General features: G+C 44.7%; 2 non-coding genes across 2 annotated transcripts; both read left to right on the forward strand.

Annotated features, from left to right (window-relative positions):
• The first annotated feature begins 5,445 nt into the window (after positions 1–5,445).
• LOC144808160 (U7 small nuclear RNA) lies at positions 5,446–5,500 on the forward strand. The gene has a single exon (XR_013606686.1). It is a non-coding gene; the product is annotated as a U7 small nuclear RNA (small nuclear RNA).
• A 2,968-nt stretch (positions 5,501–8,468) lies between these two features.
• Positions 8,469–8,523, forward strand: LOC144808161 (U7 small nuclear RNA). The gene has a single exon (XR_013606687.1). It is a non-coding gene; the product is annotated as a U7 small nuclear RNA (small nuclear RNA).
• Positions 8,524–14,410: the final 5,887 nt, after the last annotated feature.

Below are 14,410 nucleotides of genomic sequence, written 5' to 3' on the forward strand. Positions count from 1 at the left end.
CAGAATCACTGGATGTTGCGATGCCGAGATGAAAACAGGCATCACCAGCTCTCGAGTCAGCAGCTCTAGCCACTGCACCACATCCTCTCCACGCCCGTGTTAGTACCAGGGAGGTCCTTCCTTTGTCCCTAGCGATGAGTGAAGAAAACAGCATTAAATTCATCACACAGTCCAAACAGATGGATTACCGATGCTTGTATTGGCAGGGTCTCCTGACTGGTGACACCTGTGCTGTATTTGTGTTTTTGAAGACAATTCTGCTAGGGAGGGGCAGATAAATGACATGTCCTGCAGAACATCTGTCAAAAATTGGATTAATGGTGCATTCTACGACACGTTTTTCATTATATATTGAAATTTCTGTGTCTACTGAAGGTCAAGACACTCAGGGGCTTATTCACAAGCTCCTGTGTGCTGCCGGAAATTCACTTTCGGTGACAGTCCGGCGGCGCACACTGCAGGGCCATATCTACAAGGCCGTGTAAAGCCACCCTACGTGGCTTTTATCATGGCCTTGTAGAGATGGACTAAGGCAACGCAGCGAAAGTTGCTGTGTTGCTTCACCCTGCAATAGGGAGGCATGCCATGGGCATTACTGTGGGTGTTCCCACGTAACACCCATGTCATTGACTTAGGAGAATTAATAACCCTGGGAATACGTCAAAAGGCTACACCTCCTAGGGGAGGTGTAAGTGAGGCGCAAAGAGGAGAAATACCTTAATTTATTCTCGCTTTTCCTGCGCACATAGAGGAAAAAAGCCTTTCGTAATTGTTTTTGTGCAAGGTGTCTCTTCCTGCACAAACACAATCATCCCTGCAACGCAGGCACCCTTGCACTATGGTGCAAGGGTGCTTGCGTTAGTTCATAGCAGCCCATTGTGCGGCAGTGAGGGGAAAAGGATAGAAATGTACGTATATCATAGATTACTGCTTCTGCCGGTCCTTTTCTTTTGACTCAGGGCAGCGCATTAAGATTGTTTGCAGCGCTGCCCTGCGCCAAAACCTCATAAATGAGGCTGTTAATTTGAAAAGCTTGGCCACATTTTATAGCTCATTGTCCTAAAGTTCCCCTCAAAATTCTTCACTCCCCCTACCTTGCATCTCCTGCCTCCACTAAAACATTAAGAAGTATATTTACATGGAAAGTGACAGAGGGCGGTGTTAGCATTCTTGGGTTAATGCCACGCTCCACTACTTTTGGAAACGCAATACCAACGTATTTACAACAATACTCTGCAGGCCTGTGTTTCCCCACTGTCCTGGCGCAAATTACAGCTGCCTAGGCCCAACGCAAGCACCCTTGGAACATAGTGCAAAGGTGACTGCGCAGGGGGAATGATTGCTTATGTACAGAAAGGGATACCTTTCTGCACATAAACAATCATGCATGGCGTTTTGTTGTTTTTATATGGGCTGCATAAAACAGTACATATAGAAACAGCAAAAACAAGGTGATATAAAGCATTTCTCCTCATTACTCCATGTAAAGACTAGGGGGCAGACTTACAAGAACTGGCGCAACTCTGCATATTAGCAGAGATGCGCCAGTTAATTTGCGTGACAGAAAAATAACCATGCGCCACCATGGATGCGCCGCATTTACAATGTGGTGCACCATGGCACAAGGATAGACAAATGTGTGACGCATCTTTTGTCGTAAAGGCAATGCTTTGTTGGAGTGGTGTTGTAAGCACGACACAACTCCAGCAATGCTCAGGAATGCCTATTCCCATCATGCTGCGTCAATCCTTACACCTGCTTCAAGCAGGTGCAAAGTTTTGACGCAGTGGCGTCATAAAAGTGACTCAGTGAAATCTTGTAGATTTGACTGTATCACTGTTACGAGACTTCCTTACGACGGAACACCCACCCGGCATACATTATACCTTGGCGCATGTACGCCAGAGTGGTGTTTGATTTGTCGAGGACAGGTCTCAAGCAGGGAGTGGCCGTAGTACTTATATTTGCATATTTTCTGTGCAATGCCATCAACTTGTTTTCTTTATATTTCTCTGTTAAATTGTCAATTTTAACTTCTGTTAGTACCCTCAGATCTTTTACTCCGTCCCATTTTAAACAAAGTGAATATATAAATTATGACCATAATAAAATTAGGTGTTACTTAGTCATAGGGAGTGAAATTACAACTTTACATGTCAAGAATTTCGTTTTTTTTTTACTATTTGTCAAGAAGGTTCTTCTTAAAGAGGAACCATCTATTCATGGTTAACGAAAGATCTGGATAAAGACTTTTGTTCTTATCTAAACTAAAATGGATTGCTGAATAGTCATATTGCATTAATTAAATGTTAATATTATCTTTTCATTAAGAAGTGGGGTAAACATTTACAATTGTTTTGTAGATATTGCTAACTATGTTAATGAATGGTAGATGTTGCCAGTTGATTTTGTAAACACAAACGAAAACAGCCATTCTCGTTGTTGTTTGCTGAAATTGCACAATTTTACCTTATTTTGAAAGCCTGGATCTTTTTAGTCCATGTAACCTCCATTCTAGATTTGTTGCTAAATGGAATGCTTTGTGAGAAGTTGTCTCTCCAGACGTAAATAAATGATTACAACAAGCTTAAAGTTAAACAAAACAGACTTGCAGAGTGTAAAGTAGTGGGCCCTGCGCCCGCTCGCTAAAGTAACAGTGACACTAGTGACATGGGTACTTACCTAACAGACCACGAGTTAGAGCACCTGGTCCTTTTTAGGTTCCACCTTCACAGCTGTGCTTGTGAAATCTATTGTTTATATTATAAACTTAAAAAAGGCCTTTCCTCCCGAGCCTCTCTTTCTTGGCTTCTGTGCTTGCCACTTACTTTTCATCCAATCTATTGGTTATAGCATGTTTTCCTGCATTTAAAAAGGCCTGTTCTTTGTCTGCTTCTCATATCAGTTTCCCTGGTCAAAATACTGTTATCATCTGCTTTGGTGGCACTCTTTTTTCAGAAAGTTTTCCCTCTTTTCTGTTTTTTCGTCTTGGAAAATATATATAGCATCTGGAGAAAGTGATTTGCCCAGAATCACTGGATGTTGCAATGCCGAGACGAAAACAGGGATCACCAGCTCTCAAATCAGCAGCTCTAGCCGCTGCACCACATCCTCTCCACGCCCGTGTTAGTGCCAGGGAGGTCCTTCCTTTGTCCCTAGCGATGAGTGAAGAAAACAGCATTAAATTCATCACACAGTCCAAACAGATGGATTACCGATGCTTGTATTGGCAGGGTCTCCTGACTGGTGACACCTGTGCTGTGTTTGTGTTTTTGAAGACAATTCTGCTAGGGAGGGGCAGATAAATGACATGTCCAGCAGAACATCTATCAAAAATTGGATTAATGGTGCATTCTACGACACGTTTTTCATTATATATTGAAATTTCTGTGTCTACTAAAGGTCAAGACACTCAGGGGCTTATTCACAAGCTTCTGTGTGCTGCCGGAAATTCACTTTCGGTGACAGTCCGGCGGCGCACACTGCAGGGCCATATCTACAAGGCCGTGTAAAGCCACCCTACGTGGCTTTTATCATGGCCTTGTAGATATGGACTAAGGCAACGCAGCGAAAGTTGCTGTGTTGCTTCACCCTGCAATAGGGAGGCGTGCCATGGGCATTACTGTGGGTGGGCCCGATTCACAGAATGAACTTAAGACTCAATCCTAGACTTACTACTATTTTGGCATTCACAGCATGAACTTACTACTTTTGGTATTCACAGAAGTTAGGATTTTGTCTTAAGTTTGTCCTAAGACAGACTTAAGACAGACTTAAGACAAAATCCTAACTTCTGTGAATACCAAAAGTAGTAAGTGCATTCTGTGAATACCAAAATAGTAGTAAGTTTAGGATTGAGTCTTAAGTTCATTCTGTGAATCGGGCCCGGTGTTCCCACGTAACACCCATGTCATTGACTTAGGAGAATTAATAACCCTGGGAATACGTCAAAAGGCTACACCTCCTAGGGGAGGTGTAAGTGAGGCGCAAAGAGGAGAAATACCTTAATTTCTTCTCACTTTTCCTGCGCACATAGAGGAAAAAAGCCTTTCGTAATTGTTTTTGTGCAAGGTGTCTCTTCCTGCACAAAAACAATCATCCCTGCAACTCAGGCACCCTTGCACTATGGTGCAAGGGTGCTTGCGTTAGTTCATAGCAGCCCATTGTGCGGCAGTGAGGGGAAGAGGATAGAAATGTACGTATCTCATAGATTACTGCTTCTGCCGGTCCTTTTCTTTTGACTCAGGGCAGCGTATTAAGATTGTTTGCAGCGCTGCCCTGCGCCAAAACCTCATAAATGAGGCTGTTAATTTGAAAAGATTGGCCACATTTCATAGCTCATTGTCCTAAAGTTCCCCTCAAAATTCTTCACTCCCCCTACCTTGCATCTCCCACCTCCACTAAAACATTAAGAAGTATATTTACATGGAAAGTGACGGAGAGCGGCGTTAGCATTCTTGGGTTAATGCCACGCTCCGCCACTTTTGGAAACGCAATACCAACGTATTTACAACAATACTCTGCAGGCCTGTGTTTCCCCACTGTCCTGGCGCAAATTACAGCTGCCTAGCCCCAACGCAAGCACCCTTGGAACATAGTGCAAAGGTGACTGCGCAAGGGGAATGATTGCTTATGTACAGAAAGGGATACCTTTCTGCACATAAACAATCATGCATGGCGGTTTGCTGTTTTTATATGTGCTGCATAAAACAGTACATATAGAAACAGCAAAAACAAGGTGATATAAAGCATTTCTCCTCATTACTCCATGTAAAGACTAGGGGGCAGACTTACAAGAACTGGCGCATCTCTGCATATTAGCAGAGATGCTCCAGTTAATTTGCGTGACAGAAAAAAAACCATGCGCCACCATGGATGCACCACATTTACAATACGGTGCACCATGGTGCAAGGATAGACAGATGTGTGACGCATCTTTTGTCGTAAAGACAATGCATTGTTGGAGTCGTGTTGTAAGCACGACACAACTCCAGCAATGGTCAGTAATGCCTATTCCCATCATGCTGCGTCAATCCTTAAACCTGCTTCAAGCAGGTGCAAGGTTTTGACGCAGTGGCGTCGTAAAAGTGACTCAGTGAAATCTTGTAGATTTTACTGTATCACTGTTACGAGACTTCCTTACGAAGGAACGCCCACCCGGCATACATTATACCTTGGCGCATGTACGCCAGAGTGGTGTTTGATTTGTCGACGACAGATCTCAAGCAGGGAGTGGACGTAGTACTTATATTTGCATATTTTCTGTGCAATTCCATCAACTTGTTTTCTTGATATTTCTGTGTTAAATTGTCAATTTTAACTTCTGTTAGTACCCTCAGATCTTTTACTCCTTCCCATTTTAATCAAAGTGAATATATAAATTATGACCATAATAAAAGTAGGTGTTACTTAGTCCTAGGGAGTGAAATTACAGCTTTACATGTTAAGAATTTAGCTCTTTACTATTTGTCAAGAAGGTTCTTCTTAAAGAGGAGCCATCTATTCATGGTTAACGAAAGATCTGGATAAATACTTTTGTTCTTATCTAAACTAAAATGGATTGATGAATAGTCATGTTGCATTAATTAAATGTTAATATTATCTTTTCATTAAGAAACGGGGTAAACGTTTACATTTGTTTTGTAAATATTGCTAACTATGCTAATGAATGGTTGAAGTTGCCAGTTGAGTTTGTGAACACAAACGAAAACAGCCATTCTCGTCGTTGTTTGCTGAAATTGCACAATTTTACCTTATTTTGAAACCCTGGATCTTTTTAGTCCATGTAACCTCCATTCTAGATTTGCTGCTAAATAGAATGCTTTGTGAGAAGTTGTCTCTCCAGACGTAAATAAATGATTACAACAAGCTTAAAGTTAAACAAAACAGACTTGCAGAGTGTAAAGTAGTGTGCCCTGCGCCCGCTCGCTAAAGTAACTGTGACACTAGTGACATGGGTACTTACCTAACAGACCACGAGTTAGAGCACCTGGTCCGTTTTAGGTTCCACCTCCACAGCTGTGCTTGTGAAATCTATTGTTTATAATATAAACTTAAAAAAGGCCTTTCCTCCCGAGCCTCTCTTTCTTGGCTTCTGTGCTTGCCACTTACTTTTCCTCCAATCTATTGGTTTTAGCATGTTTTCCTGCATTTAAAAAGGCCTGTTCTTTGTCTGCTTCTCATATCAGTTTCCGTGGTCAAAATACTGTTAACATCTGCTTTGGTGGCACTCTTTTTTCAGAAAGTTTTCCCTCTTTTCTGTTTTTTCGTCATGGAAAATATATATAGCATCTGGAGAAAGTGATTTGCCCAGAATCACTGGATGTTGCGATGCCGAGAAGAAAACAGGGATCACCAGCTCTCGAGTCAGCAGCTCTAGCCGCTGCACCCCATCCTCTCCACGCCCGTGTTAGTGCCAGGGAGGTCCTTCCTTTGTCCCTAGCGATGAGTGAAGAAAACAGCATTAAATTCATCACACAGTCCAAACAGATGGATTACCGATGCTTGTATTGGCAGGGTCTCCTGACTGGTGACACCTGTGCTGTATTTGTGTTTTTGAAGACAATTCTGCTAGGGAGGGGCAGATAAATGACATGTCCAGCAGAACATCTGTCAAAAATTGGATTAATGGTGCATTCTATGACACTTTTTTCATTATATATTGAAATTTCTGTGTCTATTGAAGGTCAAGACACTCAGAGGCTTATTCACACGCTCCTGTGTGCTGCCGGAATTTCACTTTCGGTGACGGTCCGGCAGCGCACACTGCAGGGCGATATCTACAAGGCCGTGTAAAGCCACCCTACGTGGCTTTTATTATGGCCTTGTAGATATGGACTAAGGCAATGCAGCGAAAGTTGCTGTGTTCCTTCACCCTGCAATAGGGAGGCGTGCCATGGGCATTACGGTGGGTGTTCCCACATAACACCCATGGCATTGACTTACAAGAATTAAAAAACCTGGGAATACGTCAAAAGGCTACAGCTCCTAGGGGAGGTGTAAGTGAGGTGCAAAGAGGAGAAATACCTTCATTTCTTCTCGCTTTCCCTGCACACATAGAGGAAAAAGCCTCTCATAATTTTCTTTGTGCAAGAAGGTGTCTCTTCCTGCACAAAAACAATCATCCCTGCAACGCAGGCACCCTTGCACTATGGTGCAAGGGTGCTTGCGTTAGTACATAGCAGTCCATTGTGGGGCAGCGAGGGGAAAAGGATAGAAATGTACGTATATCATAGATTACTGCTTCTGCCGGTCCTTTTCTTTTGACTCAGGCAGCGCATTAAGACTGTTTGTGTCGCGGCCCTGTGCCCAAACCTCATAAATGAGGCTGTTAATTTGAAAAGCTTGGCCACATTTTATAGCTCATTGTCCTAAAGTTCCCCTCAAAATTCTCCACTCCCCCTACCTTGCAACTCCTGCCTCCACTAAAACATTAAGAAGTATATTTACATGGAAAGTGACCGAGAGCGGCGTTAGCATTCTTGGGTTAATGCCACGCTCCGCCACTTTTGGAAACGCAATACCAACGTATTTACAAGAATACTCTGCATCCCTGTGTTTCCCCCTGTCCTGGTGCAAATTACAGCTGCCTAGCCCCAACGCAGGCACCCTTGGAACATAGTGCAAAGGTGACTGCGCAGGGGGAATGATTGCTTATGTGCAGAAAGGGATACCTTTCTGCACATAAACAATCATGCATGGTGTTTTGTTGTTTTTATATGTGCTGCATAAAACAGTACATATAGAAACAGCAAAAACGAGGTGATATAAAGCATTTCTCCTCATTACTCCATGTAAAGACTAGGGGGCAGACTTACAAGAACTGGCGCATCTCTGCATATTAGCAGAGATGCTCCAGTTAATTTGCGTGACAGAAAAAAAACCATGCGCCACCATGGATGCACCACATTTACAATACGGTGCACCATGGTGCAAGGATAGACAGATGTGTGACGCATCTTTTGTCGTAAAGACAATGCATTGTTGGAGTCGTGTTGTAAGCACGACACAACTCCAGCAATGGTCAGTAATGCCTATTTCCATCATGCTGCGTCAATCCTTAAACCTGCTTCAAGCAGGTGCAAGGTTTTGACGCAGTGGCGTCGTAAAAGTGACTCAGTGAAATCTTGTAGATTTCACTGTATCACTTTTACGAGACTTCCTTACGATCGAACGCCCACCCGGCATACATTATACCTTGGCGCATGTACGCCAGAGTGGTGTTTGATTTGTCGACGTCAGATCTCAAGCAGGGAGTGGCCGTAGTACTTATATTTGCATATTTTCTGTGCAATGCCATCAACTTCTTTTCTTTATATTTCTGTGTTAACATGTCAATTTTAACTTCTGTTAGTACCCTCAGATCTTTTACTTCTTCCCATTTTAATCAAAGTGAATATATAAATTATGACCATAATAAAAGTAGGTGTTACTTAGTCCTAGGGCGTGAAATTACAACTTTACATGGTAAGAATTTAGCTCTTTATTATTTGTCAAGAAGGTTCTTCTTAAAGAGGAGCCATCTATTCATGGTTAATGAAAGATCTGGATAAGTACTTTTGTTCTTATCTAAACTAAAACGGATTGCTGAATAGTGATATTGCATTAATTAAATGTTAATTTTATTTTTTCATTAAGATGCGGGGTTAACTTTTACATTTGTTATGTAGATATTGCTAACTATGTTAATAAATGATAGATGTTGCCAGTCGATTTTGTAAACGCAATTGAAAACAGCCATTCTCGTCGTTGTTTGCCGAAATTGCACAATTTTACCTTATTTTGAAAGCCTGGATTTTTTTAGTCCATGTAACCTCCATTCTAGATTTGCTGCTAAATAGAATGCTTTGTGAGACGTTGTCTCTCCAGACGTAAATAAATGATTACTACAAGCTTAAAGTTAAACAAAACAGACTTGCTGAGTGTAAAGTAGTGGGCCCTGGGCCCACTCGCTAAAGTAACAGTGACACTAGTGGCATGGGTACTTACCTAACTGACCACGAGTTAGAGCACCTGGTCCTTTTTAAGTTCCACCTCCACAGCAGTGCTTGTGAAATCTATTGTTAATAATATAAACTTAAAAAAGGCCTTTCATCCCGAGCCTCTCTTTTTTGGCTTCTGTGCTTGCCACTTACTTTTCCTCCAATCTATTGGTTTTAGTATGTTTTCCTGCATTTACAAAGGCCTTTTCCTTGTCTGTGTCTCATGTCAGTTTCCGTGGTGAAAATACTGTTAACATCTGCTTTGGTGACACTCTTTTTTCAGAAAGTTTTCCCTCGTTTCTGTTTTTTCATCTTGGAACATATATATAGCATCTGGAGAAAGTGATTTGCCCAGAATCACTGGATGTTGCGCTGCCGAGACGAAAACAGGGATCACCAGCTCTCGAGTCAGCAGCTCTGGCCGCTGCACCACATCCTCTCCACGCCCGTGTTACTTGTCAGGGTGGTCCTTCCTTTGTCCTTAGCGATGAGTGATAAAAACACCATTAAATTCATCACACAGTCCAAACAGATGCATTACCGATGCTTGTATTGACAGGGTCTCCTGACTGGTGACACCTGTGTTGTATTTGTGTTTTTGAAGACAATTCTGCTAGGGAGGGGCAGATAAATGACATGTCCAGCAGAACATCTTTCAAAAATTGGATTGATGGTGCATTCTACGACACGTTTTTCATTATATATTGAAATGTCTGTGTCTACTGAAGGTCAAGACACTCGGGCTTATCTACAAGCTCCTGTGCGCTGCCGGAAATTCACTTTCGGTGACGGTCCGGCGGCGCACACTGCAGGGCCATATCTACAAGGCCGTGTAAAGCCACTCTACATGGCTTTTATCATGGCCTTGTAGATATGGACTAAGGCAACGCAGCAAAAGTTGCTGTGCTGCTTCACCCTGCAATAGGGAGGCGTGCCATGGGCATTACGGTGGGTGTTCCCACGTAACACCCATGGCATTGACTTACAAGAATTAAAAAACCTGGGAATACGTCAAAAGGCTACACCTCGGGGGAGGAGCCTAGCACGGGACCAAGATGGCCGCGTGATCGTGTAGCTCCGTAAGACCCGTTCCTCCATTCATCTATCCTGCCATATATCCTGTGACCCGAGGACCGCGTTCGATGGGGGAATAGTATTGCCGCGCCCTGGTGAAATTGCGGCTTGAAGTGCGCAATTCTGAGTTGGAACGTGAATGGTCTGGGGGCCAAAATTAAAAGGGGCATGGTCAGTCAGTTTATCAGGCGTCATTCGCCAGATGTGGTACTCCTGTAGGAGACTCATCTTGTGGGCAACCGCTGTATGGCCCTCCATAGAGGGGGTTATAAATTAATCGCACATGCAGGGTTTACAACAGGCTCTAGGGGAGTTGGAATCTTGGTGAAGAAGGCTTTTCCGTTTGAGGTGCAGGCTACGTGGTCGGACCAGCGAGGCAGATATGTGGGAGTGTCTGGGAGGATCGGGGGTAAAGCTGTTACTTTTCTTTCTGTTTATATTCCCCCAGCCCTCCAATCTGACACTTTTAAGTATCTTGCTAATGTTTTCCTCTCGTCCCACTTGTTCTTCTGGTCCTGGGCGGCGACTTTAATACTGTTTTGGATGGCAGCTTAGACCGTGTCCCACCGAGATTGCTTCCTCCGGCGCGTCAGTGGCTCTCTGAGTTCTAGGACTCTTTGGGTCTGGTTGATGTTTGGCGCCTTTTGAATCCTGGACTGAGGAGTTATACACATCTTTCGGCGGCACATGGCTCCATGTCACGGCTCGATTATATCCTGTTGCCCGCTGCTATGGCTGACACTATTAGGGAGGCGCGTCATCTGGGTAGGGGTGTCTCCGATCATTCCCCAGTTTGGGTTCGAGTGGGGATGGGACAGCCTATGGTAGGTAGAATTGCACCCATCAACGCCTGGCATCTTAGAGACCCAGTTATTAAGAAAGAACTGTGTGAGGCTTCCGAACGCTATTTTCAGCATAATCAGGGAACTGTGGATTCAGCCCAGATGTTGTGGGAGGCCTATAAAGTGGTCTTGCGAGGAGAGGCATTGTCTCTCATCGCGGGTAAGAAAAGGAGACGTTTAGCTGATATCAATGCGGCTGAGGCTGAGATTGTCCGCTTGGAAAAACAAGTCGCTGGTGATGCGACTGCTGAGAATCGGCATCAGCTACGCCTCAAACAAGATGAATATCACGGGCTGTCTAGGGAGTCGGCTGTGACGCAACATAATGAGGTCCAGAGTAGGATCTATGAACATGGTGATAGGGCTGGTAAGCTTATAGCGTGGCTGGAGCGAGGAGATCGCGCTTCTCCGTTAGTCCCTGAGCTTGATAGTGGGGGTCCTGAGATTCTAACAGATCCTCAGTTTATTGCGGACTCCTTTGGTTGTTATTATAAGAATGTCTATGCTTCATCGGATACACACAACGGCACTGAACATGCTGAGATGATTAGAGATATTATTATGCCTAAGTTGTCCAATGATGACCGGAAATATATGGATTCCGTTATTACGGATGACGAAATTGGGGGAGCTATTCGGAGCATTAACTCAGGGAAGGCGACAGGCCCCAATTGTATTCCTATTGAGCTCTATAAATTGAATGTTCATAAAATTGCGCCGCATCTTAGAGCCATGTTTGTTAAAAGTAAAGAGGTTGGCATCCTCCCCTATGATCAGCGTATTGCTAATATTGTTGTGATTCACAAGCCAGGTAAGCCCCGGACCTCCCCCTCTTCCTATAGACCTATCTCTTTGCTCAATGCGGAACCCAAGATTTTGGCCAAAATACTGGCGATCAGGTTGGTCAAGGTGATTTCCGCCTTGGTGCACCCGGATCAATCGGGCTTTATGCCACGCTGTAACACTGCACTTAATCTTCGACGTTTGCATGGCGTTTTGGGTAGGGCCCGTGATTTGCTACAACCCGCCGTGTTGGTGTCTCTTGATGCCACCATGGCCTTTGACCGGATTGAATGGTCGTATCTATTCGCTGTGTTGGAGAAGCTGGGCTTCGGGCACAAGTTTATTGGATGGGTGCGTTTGCTTTATACTGCCCCTTTGGCTCGCGTAGTTGTGAATAATTGTCAATCCGGTGATTTTGAATTGGAGAGAGGGACGCGACAGGGATGTCCACTGTCGCCCCTTCTGTTTGCTTTGGCGCTGGAGCCTTTGGCGGCTTGGATTAGATGGGACAGGACGGTGCGTGGACTGCGGTGGTCCCCTGATTGGGAAGATAAGATCTCTCTTTATGCTGATGATAAGCTTCTCTATCTCACCTCACCTAGGTCCTCGCTCGATGTTTTTCTTGACATTCTCAGAGTGTTTGGTGAGTTCTCGGGCTTTGCTATTAATTGGGCTAAGTCCGTATTGTTGGTACTGTCGGGAGATCCGCCGATAGTCCCGCAGAACTGCCCTCTCCAAATTGCTACTAAAGGTTTTGTTTATCTGGGAATCTACATTGCTTTGGACGCCAAGACAAGATATGTTGAGAACTTGCTGCCGCGGTTGGTTAGCCTGCGTGCTGATGTTGATCGTTGGAGGGCATTGCCTTTGTCACTTCTGGGCAGAGCGGTACTCTTTAAAATGTTGGCTCTTCCGCGATTCTTATACGTTCTCCAAAATGCTATGGATCCTGTACCTGCCAAATACTTTAAGGAGGTTGAGGCGCTTCAGAGGCTGCTTCTCTGGGATGGTAGACCCCGCATTGCCTACACTAAACTCATCTTGGCCTGGTATGATGGGGGTATTGGGCTTCCCGATCTGAGGAAATATTATTGCGCCTCCCAGTTGGCAGCTTTTAACCAGATAGTCTACGACCTGCCGGGAGACCCAGGCTATGCTATGGATCGTAGTCAGTTCCCAGGGGGAGATTTCCTTCGGGCCCTGTATAATCGGCCGGGGCGGTTTTCTCTGGCGGGTCCCACCTCACATGCAGTAAGGGTTTGGCATGCGGCTAATGGGAATCTGGGATGGGAAGGGAGATTGACTCTCGCGACCCCTCTCTTTAGCTCTGCCAAATTGGGCAATCTGTGGACCACTAAGGGCTTCGACAAGTGGGAGTTGATTGGAATCGGTCAGATAAAGGATGTCTGGGGGAGGGGGGAGGTACTGACCTTCGAGGCGCTTCAGCAGAATCATCACCTTCATAACAATGAGCACTTTCGCCACTTGCAGGTCAGACATGCCCTCCTCTCTCATGTGTTACCGGGAGACACCCTCCCCGAGGCCTCCCCCCTTGAAGGTCATGTATTGGATTGGCATCTTTCAGAAAAGACCAACTCATTGATTTACCGAAAGTTGATCAATCACATGGAAGACCCGCTGAGGTCTATCAGGGAGGCGTGGGTAGCCGATGGATTAGAGTTGGATGATGAGGACTGGGTTGAGGCTGTGTCTTCCCCTAAGGTGGTGGCGATACAGATGAGGTTGCGTCTGGTGCAATTGAAGATTCTACATAGGTCTTATGTTACTGGTCCGGGTCTGGTGAGGATGGGATGGAGTACAAATGGGGAATGCAAGAGAGGCTGTGGAGAGATTGCGACGTTTCTACACATACTGTGGCACTGCGATAGAATTCAGACTTATTGGCGCGCCACACATGAGACTCTGCGAGATGTCCTGGGCTGTGAGGTGAGATTGGAGGGCCCAGGACTTGGACTGGTATATGTTCAGAGAGCGTACTGTGTATGTTGCGAGGGGCTGCCCTGAAAAGTGGATAAAGATTTGGAGGCCGTGGAATGTGTACCGGGCAGATATTCGTGTTCCCCCAGCCAGGGGAACTGATTCAGACACTCTGGATTCCCCTTGATTATAAGCTTTTACTATTCTGTTTGCGAGACGTCCTCTGCTCCTAGCACTGCAGTGATAATGCCGATGTATTCCCAATGCAATTTTTATGTTTGTTTCATTGTTTAATGGTTAATAAAAAGAAATATATTTTAAAAAAAAGGCTACACCTCCTAGGGGAGGTGTAAGTGAGGAGCAAAGAGGAGAAATACCTTCATTTCTTCTCGCTTTTCCTGCACACATAGAGGAAAACCGCCTCTCGTAATTGTTTTTGTGCAGGAAAGTGTCACTTTCTGCACAAAAACAATCATCCCTGCAACGCACGCACCCTTGCACTATGGTGCAAGGGTGCTTGCGTTAGTTCATAGCAGCCCATTGTGCGGCATTGAGGGGAAAAGGATAGAAATGTACGTATCTCATAGATTACTGCTTCTGCCGGTACTTTTCTTTTGACTCAGGGCAGCGCATTAAGATTGTTTGCGGCGCTGCCCTGTGCCCAAACATCATAAATGAGGCTGTTAATTTGAAAAGCTTGGCCACATTTTATAGCTCATTGTCCTAAAGTACCCCTCAAAATTCTCCTCTCCCCCTACCTTGCATCTCCTGCCTCCACTAAAACATTAAGAA

Source organism: Lissotriton helveticus, chromosome 1_2, assembly GCF_964261635.1.
Source record: "Lissotriton helveticus chromosome 1_2, aLisHel1.1, whole genome shotgun sequence".
Classification (NCBI taxonomy): Eukaryota; Metazoa; Chordata; class Amphibia; order Caudata; family Salamandridae; genus Lissotriton; species Lissotriton helveticus.